This window comes from Tachypleus tridentatus, chromosome 9 (assembly GCF_004210375.1).
Source record: "Tachypleus tridentatus isolate NWPU-2018 chromosome 9, ASM421037v1, whole genome shotgun sequence".
NCBI classification, from domain to species: domain Eukaryota; kingdom Metazoa; phylum Arthropoda; class Merostomata; order Xiphosura; family Limulidae; genus Tachypleus; species Tachypleus tridentatus.
In genome coordinates this window covers 123,826,429-123,847,115 of record NC_134833.1, presented here as the reverse complement: position 1 = coordinate 123,847,115, position 20,687 = coordinate 123,826,429, and the positions used below count along the sequence as shown (strand labels likewise).

At 31.2% G+C, this 20,687-nt stretch overlaps 1 protein-coding gene and 1 long non-coding RNA gene across 3 annotated transcripts in view; both read right to left on the bottom strand.

The window, feature by feature from the left end:
* Positions 1–20,687, bottom strand: part of LOC143226255 (uncharacterized) — a 283,013-nt gene that overhangs the window by 123,674 nt on the left and 138,652 nt on the right. The window lies entirely within an intron of this gene.
* Positions 7,199–20,687, bottom strand: part of LOC143226260 (uncharacterized) — a 58,305-nt gene continuing 44,816 nt past the window's right edge. The window contains exon 4 of one of the 2 annotated variants that reach the window (XR_013014467.1): positions 7,199–9,009. This is a non-coding gene — a long non-coding RNA (uncharacterized LOC143226260). The remainder of the gene's footprint in view (positions 9,010–20,687) is intronic. The other variant, XR_013014464.1, reaches the window with a different exon arrangement.

Sequence of the window (20,687 nt, the reverse complement as noted above, 5' to 3'; positions counted from 1 at the left end):
ACGACTCATATACGTACATTAATTTAACTTGAAAACATCTTTTTTTTTAAAGATTCGATGGTCCTCCCGTTACTATCGATGTCATTCCAAAAATTTCTTTCTGAGTACTGTTGTCATGGTGTTTTATGAATAAAGGCTGATGTTTGGTACGTGTCCCTGGTAATTATCGATGGTTCTTCTGTGTAACAAATATGGGAAATATTCCTTTTATAATTTTAGTAGGCCAAAGGTTTTTGAGAACATAGCTAAAGCTACAGGAATAAAACAGAGGTTTTTAATGTCATTCCCTAACTTGAAGTATTTTATCTCCACTGACAATGATACTTGGCTTAATGTAGTTTTGTGTTTAACGTCAAACAAATGAGTTTTATACCATTTAAAATTGTTTTCTTACCGTCAAAATCATGGACCACTTAGTAATAAATTTCATACCTTCCTTTATTAGTGTCAAAATAATATTTTTGTGAAATATCTGTAACATCCCTAAACTGAAGAAAATACAAATGATTTGGTTCTTTAAATGTAAATTTTATAGCCTTCATACTTAATTCTTCCACACCAATAATTCTGGAAAAAACGTTGTTTTTATTGGGTTTTTTTCAAGATTTTGAAATAATAACTGTGTTGATAACACCTGAGATGATAGAGTTGGAGGTTTATTTGTAATTTTTCCGTTATAACAGCCTACCGATTTGAAAAACCTGTTGAAGTCTATAGATATTGACCTTCTGTAGAAATGTTAGAGTAATGTACAATACAATAGATAGAACAATGATGATTATTTAATTATGCAAATCCTTTATCCCAATTCGAGCAATACAAACTTAAACCAAATGAACCTTTCTACGTACTTTTGATCGTATCTGTGAAAAGAACAAATAACAGAAAAACGACTAGACTGATTAACATTAGAACGAGAACACTTGACCCTTGATATATACCTCCAAAATGTCTGTTATAAAATAATCTGTAAACATGTAAAAAATTTAATTATATGAAAAGATTTCCCCCTTCTTCACCCTACATAATAAAATAACTTGTTATTGTGTCTTTCTTTAGCTTGTAAGTTTACTTATATGTTAATAGCTGAGAGTGAATGTAGTGAAATCTAAACTGTAAACAGTCTGTTTCTCTAGCTTCTCCATTTCATTAGAACTAGTGGATAGTGAGTTTAATTCCTACAGAAAAATAACAAATATACATATTAATTCAAGCTTCATAAAATATTAATAAAGGGTAAATGTGCTTACAAAGTCAAAATCACTTTTGTATCACATTACAGTAGATAATGTTTGTTACTTTATCTTCCTAAACATTGCAAAAGCATTTGACCAATATGTGTAACATGCTGACTTTATATACAAAGACTTGACCGTCAAGCTTTAGTTATATATTTATATCATATAAATCTGAGAACATTAAATGTATGAGTAGATACTTTCATATACGATCGTCTAGAAACAGGTGAATACAACTTTACTGCATTACTTGGCTCAGCGATAAGACAAAGGGCTGATAACGCTACAAATTTGGTTTCATTACTTTCGGTGAGGAGAGTGTAGATATCTGTTTGGGTAGTTTTCAACTTAACAACAACAACACAACAGTTTAATACATTACAGTTTGTAAACGATTCTAGTAATACAACTCCAACTAATATTGTATCTTTGTTAACCTGAAGATAACCAAAGAAGGTCGAAACGTTGTTTTCTGCTTTGTTAGTAAAGTGTTAATACCCATACCAGCTGTCCTGAGACATATTTTTACTTCAAGTGTTTCTCGTCATCACGAATTACTTCTTCTGATACTGCCTTCTGGTAACAGTTTATGAAACCATGACTCACATGACCTGCTAGACTCCATGATGTGTAAGTTTGGACAAGTTAACGACTTAAGTGGTTAGAGAATAGTTTTTTTACTTCATTACGTAATAAACAAGGATATGTTTGACTTGATATGAACGTCAGATAGATTGGTATTAAGGATAAAAATTTGTTTGTTTGTTTTTGAATTTCGCACATAGCTACTCGAGGGCGATCTGTGCAAGCCGTCCCTACTTTAGCAGTGTAAACTAGAGGGAAGGCAGCTAGTCATCACCACCCACTGCCAACTATTGGGCTATTCTTTTACCAACGAACAATGGGATTGACCGTCACATTATAACGCCAGCACGGCTGAAAGGGCGAGTATGTTTCGCGCGACGGGGATGCGAACCCGCGACCCTCAGATTACGAGTCCACGCCTTGACACGCTTGGCCATGCCGGGCCAAGGATAAAATAAAAGATACTTTATAAGCGCAAAACACTATTACACAGAATTTCATATCAGTCTATGTTTACAAATACATATATTTGAACATTACATAAAGTTTGACACAGGATGTTTATATCTACTTTTTAATTTTCAAAATTATAGACAGTAAATGTAAAACTAAATTTGAAGATTAACAAATCTGTAGCAGACGAAGGCAGAAATAAATTGATTTTTTAATACATAATTAAACCGAACGTGACATAATTTTAACAGGTAATAAAAAATCAACTAAAGATATAATATGTTAATGAAGTTCAGAACTGGGATTATTTTGGTGAAATTAAAATATAATATTAATTAAACTTTAATCTTTGAGATGACCTCATGAGTGTTACTGGAGTTGTTTGTTGATTTGTAGTAAAACACAAAGCTACAGAATGGGATATCCGTGCTGTGTCCATCAACCTTATATTAAGTGTCCAAAACATGCTGCTGAGTTACTAAGTGGCTAATTGAAGAAACAGTGAAAGGAAATCAAGAAGAAATAAAATAAAAATAGTAGAACGAGGCAGACGATAATAAGTTGTTAAGCACAGATAAATATAAAGTACTCTATTCTGTAGATACAACATATCTGCCACAAAAAATACTTCATTGCTCTAATTTGTAAAATGTTCATTACATATGTATACATAAATGTATAAGTTCTGTAGAAATTATGAAAGTTCTACATAAGAAAGAAAGCAGTAAGAATGTGTTACAACATATCTGTGTAAAATTTAGATTAATTAGTTAAGTATTTTTATGTAGTCTATAAAACTTGATTGGCATGTTTTTATTACATATAGACACTGGAAATGTTACATGTTGACAGGTGAATATAGCTGGATAAAGAAACTGTATCAGTAGAATTGTTACCTTGAAACAGGAAAACATTATTTCTGTTATGTTACATGATCTGTGTCTGATATAATTAAAATGTAAGTATTAACATCTGATAAATACTTTTGGAAAATTTAACATTATTTATTTTTATTTAGGAAATGTTAACAGTTTCATACTAAACCACCATCATCATTTGAATTTTGTGAACAATTTTTAATATATATTACTGTAAATGAAATGATTAACAGTTGTGTGGATCTGATATAGTTTATAAAATACAGATACTGTAAATAAGTATATATGTGTGCATTTTAGAAATTATTTAGCTATGAAAGGTAATGTTTATGAGGGGTGTTACTACATCTTAAATATTAAGATAACAGAAATAGTAATTAATTTAGCCATAATGAAGCATACATTTTAAGCTAGTGCTGTAAATCTCCATGTTACACTAGTTGATATCATCTGTGAAGTATACAGGGAGTTTGAGGTTACCTTTCGTGGTACTGTACAGGTAAGTTTATAAAATATGTAGACAAAATATAATTCTTGAAAGGTGTAATATTATAAAGAGGTTAAAAATCTGTTGTTGCTTATTTAAATGCTTGAAAAATTCTCCAAGATAGTAAGAAAAACAAGTTTACATTGGGTTAACATTGATATAAATTGTTGCTGGTAGAGATGTGTAATAATTACCTCTGAATTCTACACACAACTTTGCAGTATATGTTGACTTCTGCTAATGTTAATTACTGTAGTTTAAAATATGTTCTTGTAAATGTAATAATTACCTCTGAATTCTATACACAACTTTGCAGTATATGTTGACTTCTGATAATGTTAATTTGTTGTTTAAAACATGTTCTTGTAAAAGTAATAATTACCTCTGAATTCTATACACAACTTTCCAGTATATGTTGACTTCTGATAATGTTAATTTCTGTAGTTTAAAACATGTTCTTGTAAATGTTCGTCTATTTATGGTACTTTTTGGTTGTTTTCTAGCTACTTCCAATATTTCAAATTACTCATTATAATTTTTATTGTTAGGTAAGCTTTATAGTTTTGCAATGAACTCATGTGTGTGTGTTTGTGTATAATCTTTATTAACATTAGGAAATGAAAAGTAATTTATTATGTAACATCAACAATTATTTAAGCTAGTATTCAAACATCCCAACATCTCCATACTGTAGTTGTATCTACAGGGATGTCAAATGATAACTTTTATTAAACAGTATTTCCAGTAGATATTTATACTCAATACTAATTGTAATGTGATATGAATAATGAGTAAAATCTGAGAACAAGACTCAGAACCAGAATCAGTTTACCATTTTATGTTTAACTAACACTTTATATTTGTGATAAATGTAATCAGGGGTTTTAAATTGAGTAGAATTTATTCCATTGTTACAGTTTGATATGTTTGTTATCAGAATCTTAGTGTAAAATACCCTGAATACATCATAAAAACATATCAAAAAATAACTTTATTAAATTCATTCAACAATGCATTTTATATTTATCAATTTGGCACACTTATTACTTATTTTTATCCAGCACTGATTACACAGTTTGTGTGTACAGGAAATTTAAAAAAATAGATAGTACAAGTAATTACAGTGAAACTAGAACATGAATTTATTATACATCACTGAGATCACCTCAGTGACTAAAGTTTCACAGCCATACTGTTTATTCAGGCTCACATGTTAAGTTAGGTTGGTTCAGAATGTTAATGAGAACTTATACATGCATCTTTGAAAATAATGGAAAAGTAAGGTTCATCACATAAACCACAATACAGTAATTTATTAAGAGAATTTATAAAATAAACTAATGAATAACATAACATTCTTCAAATGTGATGAAGCTATTGTAGTAATAACTCTTTGAAGTTTTCTTTTACAAAAGACTGATTGTTGAACCTGAACTTATCTCAGGCTGATACTGCCATAAACACTGAAAACTTAATATTTGTCAGACCCACAATGGTTAGTAGTTAATTCATTTAAATATTAATATTAAAATAAATTCATAAATATTGTTTTTTCTGTGTCATGTGATGAACTGCATACATTTTGGCTTTAATTATTTGTTTGTGATATCCACAGACAAAGTCTGTAGTTTTTTTTAAGAAATAGAAACTTAAACTTACCAATATTTACAAGATAGAATGTAAAATAAGAACCTCCTGTTTTATCTGTTTTATGATAAATTATTATATTTAGAGAATTAAACAAGTTGGTCACATCCATCTCTTTCGTTTTAGGAAATGCTTATTTAGATATACTGACTTTCTTTCACAAAAGGCTGATTGTTGGATCTAGTTCTGTTAATTCTTTGTTCATATGATAAACACACAATTCATTAAGAAAATGATAAATTCTTAGAGTTCTGTATATTGATATTATTATTTGTTTGTTGGGCCCAGCATGGTCAGGTGGTTAAGGCACTTAGCTCATAATCTCAGGGTCTTGGTTCAAATCCCCGTCCCACCAAACATGCCAGTCTTTTTAGCCATGGGGGGATTATAATGTAATGGTCAATCCCACTATTCATTGGTAAAAGAGTTGCCCAAAATTGGCAGTAAGTGGTGATGACTAGCTGCTGTCCCTCTAGTCTTACACCGCTAAATTAGGGAAGACTAGCACAAACAGCCCTAGTGTAGCTTTGTGTGAAATTCAAAACCAAATAATTCATTTATTGAATCAAGATGTGGTAATATTTTGTTCAGATGATATGGGTAAATGCCACCATAGAGAAACAATAGATTTTTACAGTTCTACTTATTACTGTGGTAATCTGATTATTGAATCAAGAGCGCTAATTCTTTGTTTGGATGATATGCACACAATTTATTAAAGAGAAGCAACAGATGCTTACAGTTTTACATACTAATGTGGTTTAAAGAGAAATGTGGATAGACTGTAACAATTTTAGCAAAATACTGAACAACCATTAAAACCATTGTTATAGAACTTTGAGTCATAAAAACACAGACTCAAGAAGTCTTGATACAAAACGATACTAATTTTGATTCTAAGTTTGCTCCTGAAGAAGGAAGATCCACCTTTAAAGTACTTTGGTTATAGGATTTTATCAATTTATAGAGCTTTGAGTTTATTATTTAAATTACTGTTCCATATGTTGAGAATCATCAGATAAGTATACCACAGTTATAAACATTCACCATAAAACACCTCTTAAATTTAAAAATCTTTGTGACTCGTTTCACAACCACAATTATTCTTTCACAATAGTTCATAAAGCCTGTTGAAAAATAACTGTTTCTGTGGATATGATTTGTAAATCTGACACTGAATTAGTGTGTACAGTTACAGCCCTCACCATGTGTTGTGTACATTGGTGCAAGCACATTATAAAGTAAACAGTAATATTCTGAGATGGCAAGAAAACCCACTTATAGAGAAAAATATATATGTAAAAACGACTGGTGTGGGTAGAGAAAACTCTATGTGGAGGAGCAAAAATGGAGTTTTCTAAACCAATACCAGCTGTTTTTACATATATAAAAAGTAATGTGTTCTTGAACTATTTTTGGTAAGGATTTATACATGTAAGTAACATTATTTAATTTAGCTTTACATTTATACATGCTTAACATGTGATGTAAAATACTCAACATCTTGTATTGTCATACTTTGGATGTTTAACTAAGTTGTAAACTTGCAATTATAATTATTTAAACGACATTATGATGTTTGCCACATTTACTTATTTTGTTTTTATAAATTTCAATGGCTTATGTTGATTTAAATATTGTTTGAAATTATATCTTCAGATATTACATGTCCACTGACTAATTTGGATATTGTAACACATATTTCAGTTCTGTGACTCAGCAATAAAGAATAGATTATAAAAGTTTACTTATTACACACAATATTTTATTAAGGCTTGTTTGACTGTGTTTGTGTTATCAATACCTGGAGTACAAGACATACTAAAGTTGAGGGGTTAGTATGAGCTGATAATTCGTGTTTAGTATGTGCAGTGGAACTTGTTGGTTTAAATAAATAGGAAGCTTTCATCGTGACTATAATGTGTGTTTTATTTTTACATGTTTTGATCTTATATAAAAATACTTTATCTGGCAATAAAAACTTAATTTTTTAAAGCATAGAAACAAAAATGAAAATATAAAGTAGAGCCATGGCAACACATGTAAACATCTGTAATGAATGTTTTGAATTACACATATTTCATCTTCAGTAAATCAATAAAATTAATGAATTAAACAATCTTTAGTATAAATATTTATATAAACATAAAATAAACAGTGTTACAAATATTAATATAAACATAAAATAAACAGTGTTATAAATATCAATATAAACATACAATAAACAGTGTTATAAATTTTTCAATATAGAAAGAAGGAAATGTAAGGGGAATGAGTTTGAATTTTCATTTATAATATGTAAACTTTATTTTAGCAACAGTTATTACTCAAGTTATTTTGACATAATGAACTCAATTTATGAATGTTGAAGCAAAATCTTATGAACTGTAAAGATACAAATCATATCTACGAAGTTTTTTTAAGAACGTATTTTGAATAAACAATACTTTAAATTTACAGTGAAAGGTGTTAGATCGCAATATTATTTATCTTGATAAATCCACAAAAAATTAAGTATTTGCTTTGATATTAACTTCAAATGAAAAATTTTCTCGGAATGAATTTCATGCAACTTCTGCATATAAAGACATTATTTGATATTTTGTTGTTTTCAAGACACCTCAAAATCATATACTGATACATTTTACCAACGTAATATTCCCAAAAGAACCTGTATTTACATAACTGATATTAACATAAAGAGTGACAACATTTTAACTGTGACAAATAAGAATTTTACAAGGGAAACACCAACAGAAATCAAATGTACCAATAAAAAAAAGATCGTGTGTAATTTCATAAATTTCCAAGTTTGTGTGATTAGTTTCATTAGTTAACTTAATCAGGAAGTACATAAAGAAACAAAAGTCTACTGTTAAGAAACTGTTTTGACACGTTTTATTTTTCTCACGAAAAATAACATTTATGTTGTTATTTTACAGAGTGAGTCATAATTAATATTATAACGAGTGCGTCGTGCTCATTGTGAAAAACCTTAAAATTCCAATGGTGACACAAAACGTGCTATGGCCTAGCGCGTAAGGCGTGCGACTCGTAATCCGAGGGTCGCAGGTTCGCGCCCGCGTCGCGCTAAACATGCTCGCCCTCCCAGCCGTGGGGGGTGTATAATGTGACAGTCAATCCCACTATTCGTTGGTAAAGACTAGCCCAAGAGTTGGCGGTGGGTGGTGATGACTAGCTGCCTTCCCTCTAGTCTTACACTGCTAAATTAGGGACGGCTAGCACAGATAGCCCTCGAGTAGCTTTGTTCGAAATTCCCAAACAAACAAAACGTGCTAATAAAAATATTAACTCTCTGTTGTTTTCTCCAGTGTATGTTCCAGCCGAGAATCTCAACTGTACTCGAGGATACCAAAGAGATGTTTACAGGTGTTGTAAGTATATATGATACTCAATTACTTTAAACCGTTCACATTAAACACAAATAGATGAAAGACCTTTAAAAATATGGAATTTTAGTTAAAGAAATACGTTTTTTGACACTAAAGACGTTGTTAGAACAATAAAATTAACACTGGGTAAATAAATGTTTAGCTATGTACTTTTAACGCTTTTAGATCCATGTCACTATGACAACGGATTCCAAACTCACTGCCTGCCGTGTCCAGGAGGGACTTACATGACATCATTTGGTGCTGACGCCTGTGTAGCTTGTCCTGATGACGAAATTACTGATGAAGAAGGAGCTGATAATAAAGATCTTTGTAGAAGTAATGGAACAAAAGGGTTTTAAAGTTTTCTTTTATTGTTTCCTTAACATTTTAAAGATGCTTATTTTTGTTCAAACAGATTGTTATAATACAATACTTCTTCATAACTTTCATGGTTTTTAGTGCATTAAAAAGCTTTGCTTTTACTGGGAAATCCTACTATTCGTTTTTAAAGATGGGCTCAAACATTTACGACAAATAGTATTGAATAGCTGTCTTACCTCCAGCATATCATTTCAAAATTAGGAACGGCTAGCGCTGAAAGCCCTCGTTCAGGTATCCGCGAAATTGAAAAACAAACAAATATAACGGTGTCTCGATAGCACATCTGTGTGCGTCACATTATAACTAAAAAGACCTAAAGATATTTAACTAAAACAGTGTATGTCCCAAAACATAACTTAAATCTATGTTTAGTATGTTTATTTTGTGTACATAATGTCGTTTTTGTAATAAAATACAGTAATTTGTTAAAATACAAAACAAATCTCTTAATATAAGGTAATAATAACATTGGATTATCAAAACGTAAGCACCGTCTCATAAATTCTGAATAAAACTATTGGAATGAATTGTTACCAAGTAAGCGAAAAAACTTCATCATTAGTGACGTACGACGTTCAGTGTTTGTGGTCAAAATGGTATCGTTCTTTATTTGGGAAATTTACAGTAAAGAGAAATTTGTAAAAATTACTGTTTTTAATAGTGTTATAAAAACGCAGAAACTACCATTCAGTGGATACGATTCGATAGCATAAAAGAATAATGTACCATAATAAAAGAAGCTAATTATAAAACTTAATACAGCAAGTGAATAGCGATTAAACAAACTGGCTATATTAAGTAGTCAATGGAAAGACGGTTTGTTTAATTTGTGTTATATATTCTTACAATTTAAGTGAATCGAAGTTGATTTAACTCACTGTGTTATACTGAGTTGTAAAATATGTCAATTATCGTAAAGAAAATGTCTAGATTTTTCTTATATAGTCTGATCACGTGTGTTTGGAATGGAAAGTCAGTAGGTTTCGTGATATATCGTCTCACAATGTAAATATGTTGGAAAACCTAATTGATTTCCCGTTATATAACTATATAGTTGTTGTCATTACACAACTGTACTATTTGTCTACTAGTAAGGAGCTCAAATAATACAACAGGCGTCATTTTTCTTTGCTAATTATCTGTTTAATATGTAAAGATAAAATGTATATATGCAGTTGTCAAATTGTAAAGGTTGTTATCAATGCTTAATATGAAAATATATTATACATGCAAGAAATATCATATTTATTTAATTGAAATTTTTAATACGTTAAATCAAGTTTATATTTGAGCTTAAAGAATTATACGCTTCCCTATTATTATGAAGTTACATTTGAAGTATTCTTTCTGTTTTATGTAATCGATACAATGTGTAAAACTGTTTTAAAAACAACTCTCTCTTTCTTAAGATCCAACTGATATGGTTCTCAAGGTTACTTTCCCCTGGGCGACCAAACCTACAGTTGTAAGGTATCCTTGGTGGATGGAAGAGCTGACACTAATTTCGATTTGTCTTATTGCTCTGTGGTAAGTTACAAGTTATCTTCCAGTTCTTGCTAATTAAAGTATGTGGAACAGGGGTGAGAAAGCATCTGACCTCAATACCCAATTATCTTTTAATTGAATAGTAGGGTTAGATATTTGAAAATGTCAAGTGTGTTCAGTGCCCCTTAGGTAGTTAATTTGTGAAAACGCTAATGTGAACCTAGTAAAGCTGAATATGTTTAATTAACCTTACAAATGAGGTAAAAAAACTTTTCAGTTACAGTTAACACTTCTCACCAAACTCCTGTATGGTGATTTATCAAGTGTTTTTGTAGATCTGTTTGTTTACGAAAAAAACAACAAAAAACACAACTATTTAGAGTTAATCTTTAATAGTATTGTTTACATAGAAAACTGAAATAAATAAATCGCGTTTTTATTTATTATTATTGTTTAGCGTTCTTTGTTGCTTCTGCAACATGAATAAAAAAGCCCGGGGCAAATGGAATGCCCTTAAAAACCGCGTCCTCGGGTCTTGTGGTGTTTTTGCTTATACAAAGCTAGAAGACCAAGAGCTTGTAACTGAAAAGATCACCCCCAGGGAATTAGACATTTTGGAAGCTGTTTCAATGATCCCTGAATGTGAGAAGGTCTCGACAAATAAGTTTGATAAAAGAGAAACTAATATGGTGTTAAAGGAAAATCAAACAGAACCAACCATCTTGCAGACAATCAATGAAAATCACTCAGTAGAAAAGAAAACAGAAAGAACAGAAAATGTGAGCAAACCTGCTTCAGGTTCTGATAAAACTAAATTAAAGACACGCGTTAAGACAATCGTGAATGATGACAAACCTGAAGAGACATTAAAATCTGATTCACTAACAACGGTTCGTATGTTTAAAGTTCTTTCACTTTATAGTAGTCAGTATTATACAGCATCAGTATATAACCATTAATAACAAGGATCTGCTCTTAATATTAAACTTTCACTTCGTACAAGTTTATTTATACCTACATATATATATATTGCAAGAAGCAACTAAAATATAATGGAATTAATAGTACATTATTAATGTTAATGCAAAATTACTGTTATAAAATAATTACAACCATTCTCATATTTAATTTCTGTGAATATCTGTATCTGGTTCAAAATTGAATTAATTTCTCATTCATATTACGTTTATGATTAATATTTAGTGTAGTTAAAAACATTTCACTTTAATGTAATGCATACTATGTCAAACTGAGTGATCAATATGATATCGATGTTGCATGCTTACAATGAGTGTTGTTAAGACATCCACAACTACAGAAAAACATGCATTCAGAGTCATTTGAATACATGTAATTCTTCTTCCAAAAGAGACCTATACATGTTCGATACTATTGAGGTCTGATAAGTCTGTACCCTAGTTAAACTGGTCAATCACCTCTTCTTCAATATTATTATATGTGGGAAGACAATTATCATTCATTTAGCTAAAGCCAGAAAAAAACGTAAACATATATGATAGTGTAAAAGGTACTTCCATTGCTATTATGTACAGCATTAATGACATCTGAAAAACATAAAGGTCAGAATGTCCGTTCGTGATTTTTCATTTCCACACATATTTCCACTATCGATATTAAAGTTAGTTATTTTGTGTCTTGCTATAACTATAATATACCTTAATATAATATACCTTTGTTAATATTGTCAAATTTCTTGTGTTTTTAACCGTACATACACTGAAATGTAGTTCTGTTGTAACTACTAACATCTGATTCTGTTTTTAACAGTTATCACATAATTGCTGCGAATCGTTAGATCACGGTAACTTACTTAAATGTGGACTTTATTATTCTTAGTTTAGTACCAGTGTATTTGTACCATTTTGTTACAAGTGATTCCACCATATCATGTTAATAACACTTTGAGACATTTTACAACAGTGTTTGTTTTTTATAGTCAGCCAACTTTCATTGGTCTTACAGACATTTAGTGAAATATCCAGTTGTCTTCTTTTGGACTTTACTAAGATTATTGAATATTTTAAAGTACTATAAACTCCGTGATTTACTACAGTGTTACAACTATGATAAGACAGTTTGAAAACTCTTCCTCTTTATAGTCATTTGTAGTTCAGATTACATAACTTTTCATGCTTAATTTATATAACAATGAAATGAGGAAAATAACTAACATTTGTTTATAACAGTAGTTTTATCTTATTTTAGCAAGTTAGTATTTGTGAACGTACAAAACATAAATGTCAAACATTATTTAAAGGTATTATCTGCTCTATATTACCTTCCTCACTATTTGGGACAATGCTTGAGATATATTTCGTAGTTTCGAGAAAACGTTTATCAGACATCTTAAACCAATTTCATAATTTACAATTTTCATATAAACACTTATTTGGTTTTACTCATATTATAGTAAAATGATTGTTACATAAAGAATAAATTATATATTTTTAAAATGTTTATTAACTGATTATTGTTATTAAAACATTTTTTTTTCGATTGATGAGTGTTGTTGCCTCACTAATTATGATTTACATCTTAAGACAGAAACACCAAAAGAAGTGAAAGACGATGAACGTATCCAGAGGGAGGTGTCAAATAACATCAGGCCTCCCTCCACTAGACGTTTTCACAAAGTTGATAAAATTATTACTGTAAGACTTGGCAATAAACCAGAACATCATCAGAGAAACGTTTTTATTGTTATTGAAAATACTGAAAACCGAAACAAATTTGTTATTGGTAGAGCTTCAAAATTAACACCCACGTGTCAGTTGAAACGTTGCCAAAGCGAACATAAACTTATTGTACAGAAACCTAAAAAGAATAATCAAATTAAACACGTTAACAGCCCTCACAAGATTGTTTTCACAAGAGATTCGAAACTGGAACCAAAACCCAAAAATTAAATAACCCATGAGCTGCATACAAGCATACCATATTAAAAAGAATTACTTTACCTTATCTCATAAGTTACTATTTTGTACATTTTACTCAGTGATATAAATAATAAATAAAACATACTCATGAAAAACAAAGAATATAATATTCACCTGGGTCTTCTCTTTTTTGCTGTCAACTGTCATGAAACTTAAGCTCACTTTTTAATGTACTAAAGGTATTGATACATTATTGATACAATCAATAATGCTTTTATGTAATTAAATAATACAATAAGAACAGAGAATTATAATACACAGAAAACACTGTCGTAAAATACTAAAGATAACTCTTAGCATTTGTGAAAGATGGAATTGCAAGACATTGGTCTGATTACCTAGTTAATGGTTTGCAGACGAATAACAAACAGAACTTTATCACTGTGTTAAATTTTGTGTTAATTGAACAAGAAACGTGGAGACGTATAAGAAACAGACACATACACACATACTGATATTTATTTATGTAGATTCAATGATAGTGAACATTTTAAAACTTCAACTACAGCCCAGTAAAGTATGGCTGAAAACTCAAAACCCAACGAACAATGGGATTGACCGTCACATTATAACGCCAGCACGGCTGAAAGGGCGAGTATGTTTCGCGCGACGGGGATGCGAACCCGCGACCCTCAGATTACGAGTCCCACGCCTTGACACGCTTGGCCATGCCGGGCCAAGGATAAAATAAAAGATACTTTATAAGCGCAAAACACTATTACACAGAATTTCATATCAGTCTATGTTTACAAATACATATATTTGAACATTACATAAAGTTTGACACAGGATGTTTATATCTACTTTTTAATTTTCAAAATTATAGACAGTAAATGTAAAACTAAATTTCAAGATTAACAAATCTGTAGCAGACGAAGGCAGAAATAAATTGATTTTTTAATACATAATTAAACCGAACGTGACATAATTTTAACAGGTAATAAAAAATCAACTAAAGATATAATATGTTAATGAAGTTCAGAACTGGGATTATTTTGGTGAAATTAAAATATAATATTAATTAAACTTTAATCTTTGAGATGACCTCATGAGTGTTACTGGAGTTGTTTGTTGATTTGTAGTAAAACACAAAGCTACAGAATGGGATATCCGTGCTGTGTCCATCAACCTTATATTAAGTGTCCAAAAACATGCTGCTGAGTTACTAAGTGGCTAATTGAAGAAACAGTGAAAGGAAATCAAGAAGAAATAAAATAAAAATAGTAGAACGAGGCAGAAAATTAAAATATTATAGAAAAAAGTAAAATATAAATAGTAAAATATATTAATGAGCAAGAAAAGTCAAATATCGGGAAGAAAAGTGTTTCAAAATTAATAGGTTTAATACTAATATTATATTCCAAGTGTAATTGTAATCATTTTTTGACAGCTTTTGGAAGTCTAACACGACATAAAATATTAATTCACTATCTTATTGTTTACAATAATTGATAACCTATTAACTACCGATAATAAGTTGTTAAGCACAGATAAATATAAAGTACTCTATTCTGTAGATACAACATTTCAGACAACATATCTGCCACAAAAAATACTTCATTGCTCCTAATTTGTAAAATGTTCATTACATATGTATACATAAATGTACAGGCAATGTAGATCTTACATAAAACAACAATAAAATAACCAGTTAAAGATTGTGAAGACTGATTTGTTCTATCACATAAAATTATAGTTACTGTTAGAACTAGATAAGTGGCGGGTCAGTTGAAGAAAGAGGAATGTGAAATAATATTTAAAATCTCGGTTTGGGTTATTTGTTGATTTCGAATTTCAGACACTGGATAACTGAAAAGCGACAAAGGCACCGGATTTAGAGCGAATATGCCAGGTAGTTCTTCGTATCTAACCACTAATGACCTGTAGATAATAAAATCCAGATTATTTTTGTTCTACTTTTATAAAGACTTAAAATCGTTGCATAGAGTGTTAGCTCTACTATCACACTCCAACTTTCCAATAATTCATTCACCAAGAGCGTTACACCACATTTCCAACCACGTTTCGCACGCTTTCCTACTGTTAAATATTTTTAGTGATATTTGAATGTGTTCTTTTCTACGCCTTTGAAATACGTCATCAAGAGAAGATGTTAGGCCCGAAACGATGTGATGGATTAAAGTATTTCCTACATTTTACTACCTTGTATTTAGTGTTTTCTTAAAGTTTATCTTGCATCTTATGTGCGGTATGTATGGACATATTTTTGGGTCTGATTCAGCTGGAACAGTTATACTGAAACCATATCTTACAGTTACAAAGCCATGGTAGTGCTATAACTACAGAACTTTAAAACATTAATTCTACCAATAAAAATCTCAGGACCGCTATATCTACCAGTAAAATAAGATGAAAGAAGAAAAATACTTTAAGAGAAACGTTCAGAAATGGTTCCAGTATTTAATTCCATCTTGATATGTATTGATTTATTCATTCAACTTGCAGGACCGATATGTCCAAGTGTGTTAAGACGAATAGTGGTATTGACTGTAACATTACAACACCCCACGGCTGAAAGAGCGAGTTGTTAGATATTACCGGGATTTGAACCCGTGATTCTCAGGGTACGAGTCGAGTGCCTTAACTACCTGGCTGCCAATTGGAGGAAAAAACAAAAAATCAGAGAAGAGTGTGGATGATAAAGAGATTCATTGACAACATGTGGGTAAATAGGGAGAAAAGAATATGTTACCTGGGAGAACAGATGAGGGACATAACTGGCAAAACAGGCGATATAAAACAGTTATAACGTTTTTGTTTTGCATGTATACTACATGCAAAAATAGAAGCAGAGAAAAGCTCAGCATAGGAAATAAGTGTAGAAGTAGTTATAATGGAAGATGTATAACAAATAAGATTGAGGACTTCAGGGAAGTACATGGTTTGAATAGAGAAATTTGATATGAGACAACTGAAAATGGTTTTCATGACACAAAATCTTTAAAATATAGGGTTACAGGCTACTTAATAGGAATAGAGTACAAAAGAGGGGGAGGGGTAGCATTATGTGTAATATCTGATTTAGATCCTCTAGAAATTGAGGATATCAAAGACAACACCAAGGAGATTGAATTAATCTAGGTTTCTATTAATTATTATAAAGCGAAAAAAATTTAGCGAGAATCTGTTATAGACCATGAAATGATACTTGAAAAATTAGCGAGAAACTTTCACGTGTTAAAATTGGTGAGAAAGTTAATTAAATATTGATATGTATCAAATTTATGACATTTGCTAACAAGATTAATAAAACATTTTTCTGTCCCAACGCAAATATATTTTAATTGTTTACTTATTTGTTTTGAATTTCGCGCAAAGCTACACGAGGGCTATCTGCGCTAGCCGTCCGTAATTTAGCAGTGTTAGACTAGAGGGAAGGCAACTAGTCATCACCACCCACCGCCAATTTTTGGGCTACTCTTTCACCAATGAATAGTGGGATTGACCGTTGTGTTATAACTCTGCCGCTGCTGTTAAAGGCGAGCATGTTTGGTGAGACGTGGATTCGAACTCGCGACCCTCGGATTACGAACCGGGTGTTTTAACGACTTGGCCATATTTTTTTAATATATATATATATAAATTATAATAGCTGTTATCGCTAATAGTTATTGCAAATGGTGGTTTATATACAACAAACAGTTTTGCAAACTTCTGAACAATACTGAGTTTTATATCCGGTCTAGAACAGAATAATTATCGACGATCCAAGTCCACGATGAGCAGGTCAGTCCTGAGTTGATACTGTCACGCCTCGCTTAAGCTAGTTAGCTTGAGTGGCCTCACACCACTGACCTTTTACCGAGAAAGAAATGTTAATGTCCGAAGTTAATTCACTAAACTTGAACAGTTTGTAATGTTAGAAATCGACAAACGTTTCTGGTCAAATTCTGTAGTTTTTCGATTAATAGGCGTTAAACACAATTATAGCTTCCGAGGTCTACAATACACTAACTGTAACTGTCCAATAGTGTTTTTGTATTACTCTCTCTTGGCTAGTTGCTCGTCTGACGATGACCGAAGAAGGTCGAAACATTGTTCGCTCTTCTATGTAAAATATTTTCTCAACCCAAACAAGCCGTTTTTGCATATAAATTTCTCTACAAGTGGGTTTTCTCGACATTACTGATTGTGCATGCAAGAATTTGTTTTTTAATAACCTTAGTAAATCTTCTACAAAACGTAATCCAAAGCTGGTGCATAATTTGATAAAACTAGGAAAAGTCTTTTGTCTCATTGTTGCCATCCCAATTTCAGAGGATCTGAATCTTCTGGATGCAGTTGCCAGATACATTTCAGTGCATGAGCACTAGAGATATTGTGTAGCCAGATTGTCAGAGTTAGTGGCAATTTCACCACAATATGGTCAGTTTTCAGTTGTTTAAACAAGTGCCATTGTAAATCCTTTGCTTTCGAAAATTTTACACCCTTAGGACAAAAATCAATATTATATAAGAATTTTTCACAATCATCACACACTTCTTTAAAATTTTTATCTCCTATGCAAAGACTTTGTATTACATGGACCACAGTTGTCTTTGCATTCACGTAGAAAGAGAAATTAGCTTTCTTCCCTTTTTCAAAAATATGTTTTGTCACATTGCATCCATTCAGAATAGGTTAATTGATCAAAGCAAATGCCATTCCTTCACCAAGTTTATCAAAGACCAGATATAGTCTGATGGTATGATGATGCTGATTTGTTCCTGTGATTAAGAAAACACTGAAACCAACTTGTGGTGTTCTGTGTATGGACAACAACAAAATATCAGTGTCATATGAATAAAGATGAATTTCGAGAACTTTACTTTTAGTTTCAATAGTGTGGAAAATCATAAGAGTATCTTCTTCTTCCTGTTGCCAACCCTGATTCTCCCTTGAAATTGTTCATATAGCAATCATCAAATTCTTTTTCACTTTGCTTTCGTCAATCAATGTGTTGATAAATACAGGGTAAGTGAATCTTTGATGCTGTTGCTTGCTAAAAAATTTTCTAGTCTTTTATGGGAGTTGAGTGTTGAACAACGTATGATTTTAATCCCTTTGAGTTTCTTCTACGTTTCCCTGGTTCATTCTTTCAAGAACAAAACCTTGGGGTACTTGTCAAATACAATCTTTACTTTTTGATAGTCTCTGTTTCTACTGTGAATTAGTTGATCACATGCTTCACAAAATTCTTAACATATTCTTAAGTTTCTCACAAATTGGAGTCGATTTGCAATGACCATTTCATCAATAACCAGACATGTTTATTGTGTCTCAATATTGTTGCTATTATTCACTTCAAGATTCTCCAAGAGATATATGATCTAGTTCTTGTCGTATGTTGGATGAATGGATCCATTTGGTTAAACATGTGTTCTACTTATGAAAGTGAATTTATGGAGTCCAATAACATCCTCTTTGTCAACCCTCTTATGAACAGATCTTGTTATGATGAATAGTTGAGCAAACAGAGATGTGATTGCATTCCAAGTGAAAGCTCTTATCCATCCTTCACATCTTTTTCAGAAGCAATCCAAGTCATGAATTTGACCTCAAGACAGTTTGTCCCAAATCTTTTAATTTCAGAGAAGGTGCTCTTTCACATTTGTTGTATGTATCATGGCCAATATGTTCCACTAACAAAATACATTCTTGAATGCTTGTGTAAATGACTTCCTTGAACATGTGATCATTCATTGTTTTCGTCCCTTCATTATGCTGTCTAGCAGAACTAGCAAACTGCTTACTTGTACAAATTGGTTTTCAGCTTAACTGTTGTTTGATCTTACTTATAAGTTTTTGTCTGAGAAAGGAAATGATGTTCTGAAGACTCATCACTGTTAGCAGTTGCAATCAAATGTTCAGCTTCAACAGAAAGGTATGCCAATTCTGGTGTAGTAAGACAATATTTAAATAATGTCTTTGTGTATTAGATTATTCATTCTTTTCCTTTAGTCACATTTGCTGATGCTAAACTAGTAAAAAAAATATTGATTGTAGTCATTGAAACTCTATTGAAGAATTACGATTCAAAAATAAAAGATGATATTCTTCAAAAGGTAAATGATTTGTAATTAAGTCGTAGAACAATTGTCTCAAAATGCTAAAGTTAGGGATAGACATAGAAAATGAGTTGCTCGAACAAATAAAGACAGTTTGTATTTTTCTTTAGCACTATATGACTATAGATGTTAGTGACACTGCACAGTTGATATTTTGGGCTCTATATGTAACTTTGGATCTTCAAGTGAAGCAAGAAGTGCTTGGCCTTTGTGGATTATGAGATTGAACATGTGGAAAAACATCTTTGATAAATATCCTGAAATGTCAAAAAATTCAATCTGGATTTTAAAAAATTGGTTTCAGTCATAATTGACGATGCTCTCGCCATGACTGTGGCAAAATTAGGATTTGTTTCTCATTTGAAGCAGCATTTAAATGAAAATAATGTGAAGTTCATACTGCCATCTTTCTATTGCATTTTGCATCAAAAAATTGCATGTGCTCAGATGTCAAAAAGTGATGAATTGAAAAATTTGATAAACATTATTGTAAATTATATTAGAAGTGGAAGCTCTCTCATCCATTAACAGTTTGTTCAGTCTTTGAAGAAAAGCAGTGACTGTACTTTTGATAATCTTACTGCTTTTGCAAATGTAAGATGGTTAAATAGAGGTAAAGTCTTAAAATGATTTACTTCCTTATTTCCTCAAATAAAATAGTATCTTGTCGAAAAAGGCAAGATTGAAAATTTCTCTGAAATTGAAACTTTGTCATGACAGTGTGATTTGCACTTTCTGTGAGATACGATGGCTCACTTTAATAATTTGAGTACAAAACTTCAGGGAAGAGGTAAAATAATAAGCGAGCAATCACAGTATATTTATAAATTTCAATTAAAGCTTTACCTCCTTGCAGAACAATTACAAAAGAATGATTTGACACATTTTGCAAAGTTGAATAGTTTTCTAGAAAATAGTAAAGACTATGATTTCTCTGATGCTAAAGATGATCTCTGTGTAAACTGGATCAAAAATCTATCTTCAAAATTTGAATCATGTTATTCCAAATTTAAAAATTTGAAATTAACATTTACATTTTTGCATGATCCATTTCAATTTCATCTTTTTTGTCCTTGGATCAGTGTGGATTTGAAGTTGAGATGCTTACCCTGT